General features: G+C 42.2%; 1 protein-coding gene across 1 annotated transcript in view; it reads right to left on the bottom strand.

The window, feature by feature from the left end:
• DAPK1 (death associated protein kinase 1) overlaps nt 1–16653 on the bottom strand; it is a 264648-nt gene that overhangs the window by 236258 nt on the left and 11737 nt on the right. The window lies entirely within an intron of this gene.

Below are 16653 nucleotides of genomic sequence, written 5' to 3'. Positions count from 1 at the left end.
ACAGATTCTCTTTAAAGTCAGATGTACACATCTGATTGTCGGAGCAGTGCTTTTCAGCGCTGCTAGATTTGGGCGCAGCCGGCGCCTCCATAGACTTCAATAGGAATCATTCCTATTGAAGTGCTCAGTGAGTAACGTCGGCTCCGTCAGAAGACAGAGCCGAAGTTGCTTAAAAACATAATAATTCGGCCTCCAGCAATCGCTGGAAGCCGAATTATTTCATTCCCCTACTATACATGTCGGCCTGGAGGGGGAATAGTAATTAAATCGGCCCGGACTTGTGCAGAAGCAGGATAAGCTATATAACGCTGTATCCTGCGCCCAAGTCTACCGGCGCCGATTTCAAATGTACGCCTGATTGTGATTGTATACATGATGTGTACACATGAATCTCATATATACGAAACAACATCTATGCTGTAAGTATAAAGCCTAATGTGTAGCCGTGTCACTAATAGAGATGGTCAATGAGATGGAAATAATTCTGCATTGATGCTGGTTTAGGCAAATGTATGCACTCTCTTTGCTCATTAATTCAAATTGATATGTTGTTAAAATTTGGTTTGGTGACTATGAATTAAAGGGTACCTGAGGCGAATTAAAAGAAAAGCTTTATACGGTACATACCTGGGGCTTCCTCCAGCCCCCTTCAGGCCATTCGGTCCCTCGCTGTCCTCCTTTGCCACCTGGATCTTCTGCTATGAGTCCAGGTAATTCAGCCAGTCAGAGCAGTCTGGCTACGTGCCGCTTCCACAGCCAGGAGCGTTCTGCACCTGCACAATAGTGCTGCGCAGGTGTAGTATGCTCCCGGCGGCGGAGTGTGTGCATGCGCACTACACCAGACTGGCTCAAGTACCTGGACTCATAGCAGAAGATCCAGGTGGCGGAGGAGGACAGCGAGGGACTGATTAGCCTGAAGGGGGCTGGAGGAAGCCCCAGGTATGTATAAAACTTTAATTTCATCTGTCTCAGGTTTACTTTGTTACACAATAGTACTATACTCTACATATGCTCTCCCCACAGAGCTGCAGGGAATCCACTGATAATGTTGTGCACATTGAACACAGAGGTGTTGTCTATCACCCATAAACCTTGTTCAGATTTTGCATGAAGAATGTGTAATAGAGGAAGAATCTCCTCATTCCCCTGCAGAGTACCTGCACATCATTCTTACATGTACCCACAGTTACATTGCCTAGGGCCTGATAGATGTTCTTTGTTCCGGTCTGTACCTTTTACAAGTACTCTTACCAAGGACTAGTTTTAGTCTAAAGGGAATAAGTGATCCTGGATAGTGCTAATGTGGCATGAACTAATTCCCGCAGGGCGACCGCTTTGCGGTATTTGTTTTTTGACCCTGCATAGTTTGGCGTGCGAAAGCAAATGCATATTTGCATGAGCATTGCCTCATGAATAGGCAATTGAGCCAGATTTGCAGAGCCAGACTTGCTAGGGTTAAAACTTGGTGTTAGAGCACGCATAAATTTTCCTCAGGTAAGCATAAATATAGTTGTCTACATATCCTTCTCACTTCAGTTGTCTTGTAAAATTCCTAAGCGTTGGCAGTTAAGAGACGAATTTCACGTTACATACTGTTAATCAACAAAATTGCAATATGCAAATTAGAGGAGTCGAGGAGTCGGAGTCGGTGGAATCCTAAACTGAGGAGTCGGAGGATTTTTGGACCGACTCCACAGCCCTGATTATAATTTAGAATACAGATTTTATTTCTGAAATCTTGTATTTTTAATTTGGGTCCACTTTAAAGGAAATAAATATGTCCCTCTCGTTACAATTGTCCTTTAAAGAGACTCTGTAACAAAATTTTCAACCTTAGTTCTTCTATCCTATAAGTTCCTTTGTCTGTTCTAATGTGCTCTGGCTTACTGCAGCCTTTCCTAATTGCACAGTGGCTGTGTTATCTCTGTTAAATGATCTAATCTGTTTCCTTCTGTCGGCTCTGTCGGGCTAAAGGCCCAAACACACGTCGGACTTTTGCGAACGATGGGTCGTTTGAACGTCCCGTCGTTCAGTCGTCCACACGCCAAATCGGGCATGTGTACAGACTGTCGTTCGGGTGATAAGCCTGGTTTTGAGCGATCCGCCGGGGCCGATTTGGCGTGCGGACGTCTGAACAACAGGACGTTCAAACAACCCGTCGTTCGCAAAAATCCAACGTATGGGCCTTTAGGCTTGAATGTGTGGAATGTGCAGGGCTGCTTGTGATTGGCTAGAAGCGATACACACCCTCTGCAGGCCCCCTGCATACTCTGTATGACTCACACACTCTGCTTATGTGAGCCTATCACAAGCTGGTTAGTTTGTTTGTAAAACACTGCCTTAAACTGTTAATTACAAGTTAGGATTGCAGCAGAGAGTGGCAGAAACAGCACAGAGGGGCCCAGGAGAACATAATGAATAGAATGGTATGCTTTTTGCTGTAAAACTTTTAGAGTACAGATTCTCTTTAAGCAAGAAGCCTTGATTAAATCTCAGTGACAAGCAAGGTGCGCAGCGTTTGTAATGAAACATGCAGAGTTATGGACCAGTTATTCAGAAGCTCAGCAAGGTATGTCTGCATAAGGCTTGGGATCCACTACCATGGCTTTTGTAAGCGCTTGTGATTAGTAAAGTTCTTGCTTATGTAATGTTATAGGGGATTTTTTAGAGAATCACATCCTTCAAGTGGGGCCACACACATACATAGCCTTACATTAGCAAGAGCTCTTCTACTACAAATTTGCAAAACGCAGCAGCTAAGCAACTTTTTCTAATTTATTATTTTTTAAATAAATATTTCAGACATTTTGTAAGGGATTATGTGTAAAAATACTTTGAACACAGGTACTTTGCTTCAAAAATGTATCAGGCACCCCGATTGCAATTCTGAAAGAAATCTAATTGCTCTAGTGGAATTATGAAAGAATTATGAGATTAGTAAATTCCCCAAAACTGCTTGTAGTGGAACCCAGTCCTTAAAGTACACCTGAACTGAGAGAGATATGGTGGCGGCCATATTTATTTCCTTTTGAACAATACAAGTTGCCTGGCAGTCCAGCTGATCTTTTTGGCTACAGAAGTGTCTGAATAACCCCAGAAACAAACATGCAGCTAATCCAGTCAGACTTCAGTCAGAAACACTTGATCAGCTAGCCTGTTCAGGGTCTATGGGTAAAAGTATTTGAGGCAGAGGATCAGCAGGACAGCCAGGCAATGTGCATTGTTAAAAAAGGAAATAAAAATGTCGGCTTCCATATCCCTCTCATTTCTAGTGTGCTTTAAGGATGCTCCCAATGTTAAGCACACAATCATCTTATACAAATGCCTAAAAATTAAAAAAAAAAAAAAAAAAAAAGTATTAAGTTTATACATCTAATTTTAGTGGTAAACCTGAGGAGTCTATGGAAAAATATGTTCTACATAATAGAATATAATAATGAAAATCTTAATCTGTCATGATCCAGTTATTAAATGACAAATACCCTTATGATGCAAAGTTTACTTTCCCATCCTCATGTGCAGACATTGAGGGCTCGGTTCCCACTGTTGCGACGCGATTTCGGCCGCATTCCGACGCTTGTAAAAACGCATGCGGATGAGTTTCCGCATGAGTTTTTACCCGCGATTTCGCATGCGATTTCGCATGGCAGGGTGCCATGCAAAATTAACCATGACACTGCCAGGGCTAAATAAAATTGAAAAAGGTGCGAAATCGCACGCGAAATCGCGGGTAAAAACGCATGTAACAAACGCATGCGTTTTTACTATTAAATACATTAGCGGCGATTCGCACGGATTCCCGACGCAGGCGAAATCGTTGGCTCTTTTGTGCGTTTTTTTCACGCTGAAAAAAACGCACCTCAACAACGCTACAGTGGAAACAGGCCCATCCACTTGCATTACATGTGCGGATCTGCATGCGTTGGACGCATGCAGATTCGCGATAGTGGGAACGAGCCCTGAAAAAAGGCCTTTTGGCCAGGGCTCTCTTCCCCTTTTGTCTCTCAATGCTCTGTAATGTGTGTGCATACCTCCCACCGCTGTGTAAAAATCAGGGCTGTGGAGTCGGTACCAAAATCATCCGACATCAACTCAGATTCCTCAGTTTATGAAACCACCGACTCCAACTTCAACTCCAAGTATGCAAAATGACTAAAACTCCTTAGTCTAATACTTACCAGGGCTGTGGATTTGGTACAAAAATCATGTAACTAATTCAGTCTACAAAACCACTGACTTTGACCCCAGGTACCCAAAATTGCTTAGACTCCTCTGCTCCGACTCCACAGCTCTGGTAAAAATCTGTAGTTGATTTGTTCAATGCATGAGATGTAATCCCCCATTGTCTTGTATTAAACATTGGATTGTTTATTTTGCATTGTTATACCCTGTATGCGGTTGTACAGCGCCATGGAAGATGCTGGCGCTATATAAATAATTATTATTAAAAAGTCAACAGCTGTCTCAGAATCAATTTATTTCGCCAAGTAAGTTTGCACTTACAAGGAATTTGTCTTGGCAGGTGCTTAAACACAAACAAAAGAAATACAAAGACAGACAGTATGTATATTACAAGTCAAGGTCAGTATGCAAGTATAGTGGCAGTAAGCAAGGTAAGAATTGTTCATTTTCAGTTCTGTGCTGATTACTTTCAAGTCCTAGCAGCTCTAGCGTGGTTATTAAGTATGGCTACCACCTGAGGGAAAAAGCTGTTCCTGTGTCTAGAGGTTCTCAGTGTGGGAGTTGACAAAATCCATGCTCACCTCCTCTACCCACACCACAATGCTACAGTACTGCCAAGTCTGTCCAATCGTGTCCGCACACAGCGCCTCTCATAGTTCTCTATAGGATATATATCAGGAGACAGACATGCTATATAATAATCCCAGTGTCTCTGCGTCGTGTGTGTGCGTGTGCGTGTGTGACCCTGCTTCCAGACTTGACAGTTTGCTGTCTGAGAACCTCATTGCATTGTGACAGCTGCCAAGCAAGCAACATCTCCCTGTGTGCATATACTTCGGACAGTGGTGGGAGACGGGTGAGGAGGACGCATCAGTATGCGTTGCCGGAGTTTAGCGGCTGTGGCCTAGCACCCGGTATCTGGATAATCACATGGCTACGTGATTACACTGCATCAGTTAAGGCAGGTAGTGGGGCGGCACATGATTGGAGAGGATGAACAGCGCATCTGGTAGTGCCACACTGGGACAGTCATTTGTAAGTTACTCTTCCCCTTCCCTTGTAATTTTGGGAACACATAAGCATTAATGAGATAATGGTTACAAACACAATATAAACATTATAAATTCAGAAACTCAGAGGAAGTATCTAACTGGCTGAAATGGGGAAAACCAACAGCTAATTGTTCATATTTTCAAACATGCAGCCTGTTCTGAAATCTTGTTTATGTAGTCTGCCTTGCCTGACTTTAATAATGAACAATATTTTATTTGGCTTCGTATAAATGCTTGCGTTTCTCCAATAACCAGCAGAGAAAAAAAAATTAACAATCCTTCCTGAGCTATCTTATACAGCCAGTCACACTGCTAGAATGATGTGGAGCTCACATCAAAGCAATGCTGTTAGAACTATATATTTTATGTGGTGACATGAACTTGGTGATTGTTAGAGTGACCGGAACATAGCCATCTATCTTACATGGCACATTGCTCCAACAGTCATGTGCCTCAGTTACTTGGCTAATTAAGATTCTTATGCCGATACAGCTCTTCCGCTGTAGAACTTTTCAGTATGTCTCACTCTAGGTTCAAAGAAAATTAAAACGTCAGGAGGCCAAATCATTGCCAGACTTATGTTATGAAGTAAAAGGACTCACTCGCACAACTAGAAGACTACAACTACAATGCCCCCGCTACAAAGATACAACATTACTTCCCGCTAAATGTTGGCAGATGACTTCAAGCCTAGGTTCGCTACAAGCAGTACACAGACCCCAGAGGGTATTTCTGATGGCTTTAGAGGTGTCTTGGGTTTGATACAGACAACGTACAGTATATAAACAGGCATGTTACATAGTAATACCGGTACATAGGTTGTCATGCTTCATAATGACACTGGTTATTAGAAGGCACTTTCTCTCAGGAAACTACTTTTGGATGTGACAGAAAATGATAAAAAAGCCATGTGGATGGAGAGGACATCCATGGCTGAAGCTAAATCACTAAGACAGGTAATAATAACTGCCAGCTCACTCCATTCAAGCATGCTCGGCTGATTCTGCTTCAGCCATAGACAGTCTTTCTTCTCAGGCTCTTTAAGTTATGGGACATCACTACTGGAAGTGACATAATGGAATGTCCAGAGTAAGTCATTATGACCATCCATGGATGCGAAGAGAAGGGACCCAGCACGGTGTTCAAGTTTGTATTAAGCGCTTATATTTAAGGGCATAAAACAGGATAAAGCAGATAGGGCAAGCAACAACGACTTGATAAAAAGGAGCTCCTCTTTATCAATTCATCGTTACTTGTCCTATCTTCTGTTTTATGCCTTAAATAAAAGTGCTTAATACAAACTTGAGGATGGTGCTGGGTCCCTTCTCTTTGCATACCTGCTGCTGCTGTTCCTGGGGACAGAGGGACACCCAAGCACGTCGCACTTGGATCATATTCCATGCTCTATTCTGCAGGGACCATGAAGAAACACAAGAAAAGGCTGTAGAAGTACAGGAGCAGCAGCACCATGAAGAAGGAGGCCCCAGTAAAACTTCCATTTCACACTCAATTCATGTCCCAGCAGTACCAGTGAATGGAAAATTGGGACTAGCCTGAGGTAAACCTGAAATCAAACTGAAGACAAATGGGCCTTGTGCACTAGCTCAAACTGATTAGCCAACTTCAAACTGAAGTCAAACGCATGTTAAAATGACGATGCTGATGATTGACCTGTAAAAAGTTTACAATCTAACCAGAAACAAGATGAAAATGTGGGCTAGAGCTGGGGTAAAATATAGCATAACTTTCACTAGTCACGCTGAGGAGAAGCAGGAAATAACTGCAGGCTATAACTGACAATGCAATTAAATGAGTCCAAAGTGCATGTATTTTCCCTTTCTCATCGTGACCATAAAGTTCACAGCATTCCACATGAAGTTTACAAAGCTGTCAGTTTCTTTAAACACTGGCATACTACAAGCAACAGACAAGAAGCAAAAGCAGGCAGGACAAACAAGCTGGATACGCAAGCAATATGTGTGGAAGTACCGGTACATTTTACACTTTAAAATTTAAGTACGGCGGTTGAAATTTTACTCCAAGGCTGCCCAAAGAAGTTAGACTGTGGCCTTTATCAGCGAACGATACAGATGAGTACAGAACTCTGCAGCAGAACCAATACAACACAAATGCAGTATTAGGAGAGAAACAATCCTTCCTGTCAAATAACATAGGAACTCATTTCCAGTCATTTATCATATGATTAGGCTGAACTAATAAAAGTTAAAGTAACTACAACAGTAACAATAGGTTTTCAGTGTTCTCCCAACAAGTTTCTTTCCAGCTGGGTGGCATGAAAAAGTAAGGGGGTGGGGTACAATGGGGGGGGGGGGGGGGGAGATGTAGGGCTGGCGCAACTCTGCTTACATCATAGCAGGAGGATGAGGAGGCAAGCCGAGGACAGCCAGGTGCTCACCTGGCTAAATGAAGTAGAGAACAGTGATGTTTGTTTCAAACACCTACCGGTATTTGCAGAAATAGCAAATACCGTTAGGTGTTTGAAACAATCACAGTTCTCTACTTGCTATGCAGTGCACGACAATTAAAGTAGTGGTCAAGACCACATGGTGTGGGGTTTAGACCCGATGAGGGGTTTCAGGGTATTCCGTTTCATGTGTCACTAATCAGCCAAGCAATATGCAGAGATAACTGACTTAAAGGACAACTATCAAAGTTAAATTCTAAATGCCACATATTTTTGAAAAAAAAAAAAACAGCACAGGTCCTTCACTGTATCTAAAAAAATCCCTTAGCTGTTTTCATATGATGTGTGAAAAAGCAGCATGTGTAAGCAGGGCAGAAACAAACAGGAAATCATTCCTCTGCAAATAATGACAGAGAAGCGGAACCTATTTATATTGTACAGCTCTAGCCAACCTTTTTTTGCTGTCATCAGAGTCCACTGAAAAGCTTTCTATTGTTGCTGGCTAAAAGCTCTATAGGTATGTGGTGTTTACAGAAGGACAGTTTCTTTGATAGTTCCTCTACTGTACAATTTTGTTGCCCAATTAGACAAAATATTGAATTGATCGTAAATTGTGGATTTAAACATTTGTCATCTATATTCTAATACCTTCAAGGGGTTCTGTGGTGGTCTGGAAAAACAAAAAGTGTCACTTACCTGGGGCTTCTAACGGCCCCTTGCAGATATCCTGTCTCGCGCCATCACTGAAGAATCCTCCGTTCCCTGCCGTGGGTCACCGTCCAATTATCCATCTAACTAGACGATTGCCACTGCGTCTGCTCGCGTCATCGCTCCCGCTCGCATCTCCGGGATCTTACTGCGCTGGCGCAGTACAAAGTTTTCTTGTGCTGCACCTGCGAAGTAAGCTCCCGGACATGCAGCCGCAGTGACAGTCGTCTAGTTAGACAAATAATTCGATAGTGACCCGTGGTGGGGGAACGGAGGATTCTTCAGTGATGGCGCGAGACAGGATATCTGCAGGGGGTCGTTAGAAGCCCTAGGTAAGTGACACTTTTTGTTTTTCCAGATCACCACAGAACCCCTTTAAAAAAAAAAAAAGGTATAAAAGAATGCCCAAGCCACTGAGCCTACTACTCTCAGGACCATGCTATCTCTCACAACCAAGGTTTATTCTGCTGTAGAAAGACCCATTATGATAGCGATTTGTAAAGAGCTAGGGTATAAATAACAGGTTTGGATCCACCATATACTCAGCATCATTTATATGAGATAGACTTCTAAGCATGGAAGATGGGAAAGTTGCTTTATTTCAGGCACTTTATAGCATGCTGCCACTCACAGAGGAAGCGACAGTCATCTTCCATCTCTTTTCACTGTTACTGGATTACTGGCTGGATTTCACTCACTCATTTAATTACAGTTCACAGGTACACAATGAACTGTACTGTCAACATGCACATAAATGGTGGCTCAGAAATCTGGTTTCCACAAATCAAACACACATGGAAACCACACATACACAAACAATGCATTGATGTGAACAATGGATCCATTACTTTAACACCGTACAGTCTGACCAAACACAAGGTGGATTTTTATGTGTTGCCATGTCTCGGTGAAAGCCTGCCAGGCGGCTGAACAAAGCATTTCAGGTACCTGCACAGTAGTCTCCCCGATTGGCAGCACAGTGAACTCCTGTGTCAACAACAACAACAAATAACATTTGAAGAGCGCTTTTCTCCCATAGGACTCAAAGCGCATAAGCATGGCTCAGACCATTGTGGTACAGAGGAAGAATTTTATAAGTCCGGAAATGCCAGGCTAAACAGGTGGCTTTTCAGTCTGGATTTGAACAGCTCCAGGGATGGTGCTGTCTTTACTGGGTGTGGCAGGGAGTTCCAAAGAGTAGAGGCAGCATGACAGAAGGCTCTATTTCCTGATTTTTTGAGGTGCACTCTGGGAGTGACCAACTTTATAGAACTTGCTGATCTGAGGTTGTGAGAGGTGTGCTGAAGCTTCAGCAAGTCCTTCATGTATCCAGGGCCCAGATTGTGCAGGGATCAGCAGTCCAATCTTGAAGAGTATTCTCCATTCTACTAGTAGCCAGTGCAGTGAGCGAAGGATCGGTGTAATGTGACAGTGGCGAGGCTGGTTTGTTAGCAATCTGGTAGCAGCATTCTGCACTAATTGCAGGCGACGCAGGTCCTTTTTGGGGAGGCCAGCATAAAGGGCATTGCAGTAATCCAGCCGTGATGTGATGAAGGCGTGAACTAGGGTTGGAAGATCCTCTGGGGGAATCAGATGTTTAATCTTTGCAATGTTATTCAGATGAAAGTAGGAAGATTTAACTACAGATGAAATTTGGTTTCTGAAACTTAAATCCCCATCGATTAGTACGCCAAGGATGCGCACAAGGTTGGAGCTGTTTATGTCCGAATTCCCAATCCTGATTGGTGTTGCTTTAGGATAGAGCTGTTTTGATGGCGAGCACTGGCTTTAGACAAAGAGGACCTCAGTTTTGTCAGCATATAGTTTCAACCAGTTATCATTCATCCATGCCTGTAGCTCAGCTAAGCAAGAGTTTATTTTTGGAGTAAGGTCTGTTCCACCAGGTTTGAAGGACAGGTATAGCTGTGTGTCATCGGCGTAGCAGTGGTACGTCAGGCCATGTCGTTGGATAAGTGTACCGAGTGGCAACATGTAGATTGCAAACAGCAGAGGGGATAGGATTGATCCTTGTGGCACTACGAATTGTAGAGGTGCAGGTTTGGACATGATAGGTCCTAGGGATACTCTCTGTGTTCTGTCAGTCAGGAATGATCTGAACCACCGGAGGACTGATCCACTGATGCCACAGCACTCATGCAGTCTGTTAAGCAGAATTTCATGGTCAACTGTATCAAAAGCCGCTGAGAGATCCAACAGGATTAGGATGGAGCATTCCCCTCTGTCCCTTGCCATGAGCAGGTCGTTGCAGACTTGGATGAGGGCTGTTTCACAGCTGTGGTGTTTCTTGAAGCCAGACTGTAGAGGGTCCAGGATGTTGTTTACTGACAGCCTGGTTTCAAGTAGCAGATAGACAGCCTTTTCAATAACTTTATGTCAGATAAGCATTCCCATTCATGTCAGTGGAAGCAACAGCTAATGGCAGAGTGGTTGCTAGTCGGGGAGTCTATTGACTGTGGTTGATAAGTAGCACAAAAAAAAAAAAAAAAAAAAAAAAAAAAAAAATTCTTCATCAGCTTCTGCTGTGTACCATACAGTCAGCTTACATGGATAAGTAGTGTAATGGTGGTTAGGGCTGGTTCACACTTGTCGCTTTTTTAGCGCTTTGCTGATCGTCAGCGATCAGCAAAGCGTTGCTACTAATGTATTCGTATGGATACATTTGCAATTTCGATCGATCGCAAACGCGCTGCATGCAGCCTCTTTGGGGCGATTGCGCTGTGATTCTCATTCTATTGACGGGAATCACAAGTGCAAATCGCAAGATTTTGACGCCAAATCGCGAACGCCGAAGCGACAGGCAAGCGCCCAGTGTGAATTGGCCCTTACCCACGCATGTTCACAGATCCAACTAAGCTGCTCTGCAATTTGTGGACAAGGCAGCAAGGGTACCTAATTGCTTGGACTCCATCAGATTGTGATCCAATCTATTTTCGACAGGTGAGTCGTAATTTGAACCACATGGGAACCCAGACTTAATCTGAAACCTCCTTTACTCACATGACGCCAGGATTCTCTCCTGAAGAAGTGAACACTACAGTATAGAGGTTTCACGAAACACATTGAGTTTATGAACTTTATGTATGAAATGGCTTTATGTATGAAAAATTAAAATATTGAAACCGGCACTTCTTCTCTACAGGGATCTCTGTATCCTGTAGATCCTGTATCAGATCCTATTCTATAAACATGAGTGGGACAAATCAGCGATATGTGTACTCTACTTATCAGATTTAAAACATCACAACGTGCTTCTCCTTTATAGTGTGCTATTATTGTACTTTTAAACATCTTTGTCATGTGTGATTTTTGATAAATTTGAAATATTTGATAAAGCTAGGATTTTAATTACCGTTGGATGACCTGTCTTTGGCATTTTCCAATTAACCCCTTGGTCCTCAAAAATGGTACATTGATAAATACCCCTTTAAAGTCCCACTTAGTCATATTTAGCCATAGAAGCTTACATGGACAAGTAGTGTACTTATGGCTAAACTGCTCTGTTCAGCCATCTACCAGTTATGGAGAATCAGTTATTTTGATAAATTTTGCCTATAAAGCAATGGTTCAGCCTTCTATTTTTTTTAATGCATATGTTAGTACATTTGCATAAATTACCAATGCACAAAGCTTTGTGAATTGCACATCTGTACTTTTTGCAATAAGTGTACTGAAAGCACCTAGCTAGCTTCTGGATGGCAGCATCCAATACCTACCTGTACTTACTGTATGTATACAGTCAGGGGCATAATTAGAAACCACTGAGCCCACTGTGAAACTGGATGGGGCCCCCTTTCCCCCCCTCACACAAAAGAGAAATTGGAAAGGCAGGCCAGGCAGATAAAAACTGACAGCAGTGAAGCACTGCACACATATTCTCTATCAATTACATTAGCTTCTGTGATAAAATGTGCATGTTTTCACACATACAGACAAATATAGTATGCAGAAAATGCATACAGAGAAATGCACACAGAAAACTGCCAAACGAGTGTGCTCCCTGCCTCAGCTTATTACACTCAATCTGTCCTCCGATGGAGCAGAACTGGCTCTGCAGCCTTCTCCAACATCACCACAGTACACAGCACTTGGGGTGGGGCTTGAGAGGCTGGGGCATTGTACTCAAGACTCTGCTGCACACTAAATAGGGACTGTCTACACAATATTTTGTATGATTCCTTATCAGTAGCTGAGCAGGTGCAGTCATTAGAACAACTGGGCAGAGAGCAGAAATCTTTTTCTCTCCGTGCACTTTTCAGTCTCTCAGGACAGGGAAAGAAACTTTTCACCCCATGGGCCCTCTGCGGCTTCTGCGACCCGTACACAGAGGACGCATGAAAGCCGCTGGGAGCTGCAGGAAGTGTAAAAGATGGTGCCCAAAGCTTCGGTAAGTGGCTTATGCTGCACCTTGCTCCTGTTCTCCCCCTCAGGCATGCCAGTAGGTTGAGACTGCCGGATGCCAGAGTTCAGGATAACGGGGGTTTTACTGTACTACTTTAAAGTGTGCATTTAAAAATCTGCCTGTGTGTAAGCATTACCCAAGTGTGTAAATGCATTTACTGAGGAGAGTGACATTCTCTGCAATAGTTGTCAGTACTCAACGTACACTAGATGCACATAAAAGAGAGAGTCCAAAGTTCAAGGTGCATCTATCGCACAGTGTTGCCAGCTCATCCTTTAAAATTACTGACACATGAGTTAAACAGAACTTGCTACTGGAGATATATATTTTTCAATGTTTAGAGATGGCAGTTTTGCAAGTGGTTAATCAAATTCAAATCCCAATAATGAATCGATAGCTTGATTATTTCATCGTTGGCTCCTGAATTGGATTTGCCCTGCACATTGTTCCTATAAAGCCCCTGGGCTCCTTTCACAATGGACAATATCACATCACAGCGCGATGCAATGATATCCCTCTGGGGCTAGCAAATGGATTGTGGTGCAGTGGGTTCCCTCATGATAACGCACAGCTTGCAGTGTGACTACAGGGAAATGTGCGCATTTACAGTGGCAGTGAGCTATACTTTCATTGTACTGTATTCCTCACTGTTTATTTGAACTGCAACACTACCGTATGCGACTTTTCAGCTGAGTTGCGAATGCATAATGTATAGTTTGAAAGAAGCCCTACTAATAATGGCTTATGTAGGCTGGAAAACAAAAATTAGTTGAATTAAATCTGCATTGGTCTTCTAAAGTTTACCTGACAGAAACCTGATCCGGAGAGGTGGTAAAGATTTGATGATTAGTGTCGATGGACGGACGCATCATTTTGTACAGAATGAAGCGATAGAAAACTAGCAGAGCAGTAGTACAACTGATTGAATCCACACACTATAGATGCCTGGAGAGCGCGTCCAACAGGTCAGACAAACCTGTAACTAAAGCCGGTGCCTTGTCCCAGCCGGATTGCTCCCACGGCTTTAGGAAGTACCCAGAAAGACACAAGAGACGGCACACCACTGGCTGCAAACAATTTTGCTGTATTGGATCAAGTACACTACATGTTACGGATATTACATCCTTCCTCAGGTGTCAGCTGACACCTGAGGAAGGATGTAATATCCGTAACATGTAGTGTACTTGATCCAATACAGCAAAATTGTTTGCAGCCAGTGGTGTGCCGTCTCTTGTGTCTTTCTGGGTACAACTGATTGAAAGCTGCAACATGGTGTAAAAGTCACTTCTCAGCCAATCACTTTTTTCGAAAGAAGTGGAAGAACTGATCACTTGTATAATCAAGAGATTTGGAGTCGATACAAAAATTATCCAACTCCTCAGTTTATGAAACCACCGACTCCAGGTACCCAAAAATTGCTCTGACTCCTCAACTCAGACTACACAGCCACAGTATAATCAATAATCTGCCACCCATTACAAACTTTAGGAATAAAGATGCCACCAACTACTTTCCCCATACTACAGACTGCTATTGGCAAGCCAGTACTGAACTGGCAGATGTCTCAGCCCTTCACTGGCTGCATGCTTGTTCAATAACAATGATGAAGAATAAGGACCCTGATGCACCTACCTGTATAAAAAAATGGAAGCACTTCTATACTGACAGGTTCACTTTAGGCGTATGAACCTATAAGTCTTTCTAATGATTATATACATTTACTATGCAAGTATCACTCTTCAGTACTGTGGATTATAAAATGCAGACAGAACTTCCTAAGAACAAGCAGTGATCATGTGTCTCAAGATCAGAACTATAACCATGCTGAATATAATGCAGCTAATAAGACAGATTACCCAGTACACAGCTTGTGAAGGGAACATTCAGCATTACCCATGTGACCCTAACCACATTATCAGATACGCTTACAATGAATGATAAACATCAAAGGGAAATCCGATGTCATTCTGACACAAAGCAATTACACAACAACAAAGAAGTTCTGTAAATGCAGAAGGGAATACATTTAATTTATAAAACATAACCTCATCATGAATGGAAACAGTAATAAAGTCCAAGAATGTTTTCTATAATAAGCCTTGAGGTAGCAGTGTGCGGAATACAGATGGATTATTACTACACAAACTTCACGTAAACCAACTGAGCAATACTTAACTAGTTTTAATGGCCCTACTGCTACCCACAGAGGAGCATAATTACTATTATATATGCTCAGAACAGCGGCAAAGAAAGAGCCATCGTATAAAGCAACCAGTTCATGCTAGCGCAGATATCTCTAATTAATGGATGTATCCAGTGTAAATAAAAGTGTTCTGCAGATCTAACCAGGCATACTGCTGCTGGGAGTCACGCTGTGCCTGTTCATGCTCCTAGCAGATGCAGCTAAAAGCAATGACAAACTGTAAAAGCAACATATGTTCGCATGATTCACATGGGAGTGGCATGCAAATGTTACCTGGTGAATACAAACTTGCTTGTGGGGAATCAATCTTTTTCCTTTATTTGGTTAATTTTAGTGTGTGAAGAATTCTTAAAGTGGACCTGAACTCTTGCACAGGACAGAAGGAAAAGGGAGAGAAATGCACCCTGTAAAGGTGGCCACACACCATACAATTTTTAAAATATCTGTTCAATTTAAGAATTGCAATCAATTTTTCTGAGTGATTGTAACATTTCAAAAATATGACCAATGTACCACACACGTATGTTAAATTTTTCCCCAATGATGATAAAAGTGATTGGAAACTCTCAGAAAATTGCTAGGGGGTGTGTATTAATAAATTGACAATCCAACACACACCATACAATCTTTAGTAGAAATTGTACAGAAATATCTGGCATTCCGGATCGATTTAAATCGGAAAAAAAACGGGAAATCCAATCAGATTTTTCAGTCGAATTAAAAAAAAGCTTTCGATTTTTTTCGAGAGATACGATCGTTTTTATCGAATTGCAGTAAAATCGGATCATTTTATTGTATAGTGTGTGGCCACCTTAAGTATCTAGAGAGTTCGGCCTGTCCAATTCCCCCTCAACTGTGACTAATCAGCAGTGCAATTTGATCTATTCAGCTGTGTCAGCTCAGGAATCGCCTATGCCGTGGCACGGCTGCTAATTTGTACACTAAATTTGTAAAGTAGACACTGCAGATTTATTGCAGGATTTTTATCAGCTGAAACACAGAAATGTTTTTCTTTAAAAAAGTTATTACTGCTGCTTGTCTTTTAGAGCAGAGAGGAAGTTCTGAGTTCAGGTCCACTTCATGTCAAACTAAGGGCAGAGGAGCATGCCTTTTTTTCTCATCTGCTCTACCTAGGTAACAAAACATTCCAATGTGTGTTAAGCTGTCATTTTTAAAGTGTACCTGTACTGACACACAAGTTCTGATGAGATAAACATGTGTATGCAAAGTTCCAAGCCTAATACAACTAGGCTGTGTTCCTTTTTTCTCATTAAAAAGAGTTAAGAATTCAGGACAGTAAATGGATGCTTTCTCTTTGCTCACAATCGGGTCTAACTGTAATGTAACTTTCATTGGTAACTAATTACAGATGTAAAGTATTTATAGAACAGGCACCCTCTAAAACAAACATGTATTACTGTCAGTTTGATACATTCATATAATTATTATAGATTCAGATGTATAATCCTGGTATTCTATAGAGAGGATGCAGCTCATGACGCTAGTTGCGAATTTGTTGAAAACCTCAGCACAATACAACTGCGTAACAATAATACTGCATAAACATAGCAGTGGGCATTCCACTGTCATGGGAAAACACACACACACACACACACACACACTTGGTTTAATTTGTTTGATTGTGGTACTCCCCAACTCATGA

The sequence above is a fragment of the Hyperolius riggenbachi genome, chromosome 1 (assembly GCF_040937935.1).
Source record: "Hyperolius riggenbachi isolate aHypRig1 chromosome 1, aHypRig1.pri, whole genome shotgun sequence".
Classification (NCBI taxonomy): Eukaryota; Metazoa; Chordata; class Amphibia; order Anura; family Hyperoliidae; genus Hyperolius; species Hyperolius riggenbachi.
The sequence above is the reverse complement of the archived record's forward strand: the minus strand, read 5'-3'. Positions and strand labels throughout refer to the sequence as shown.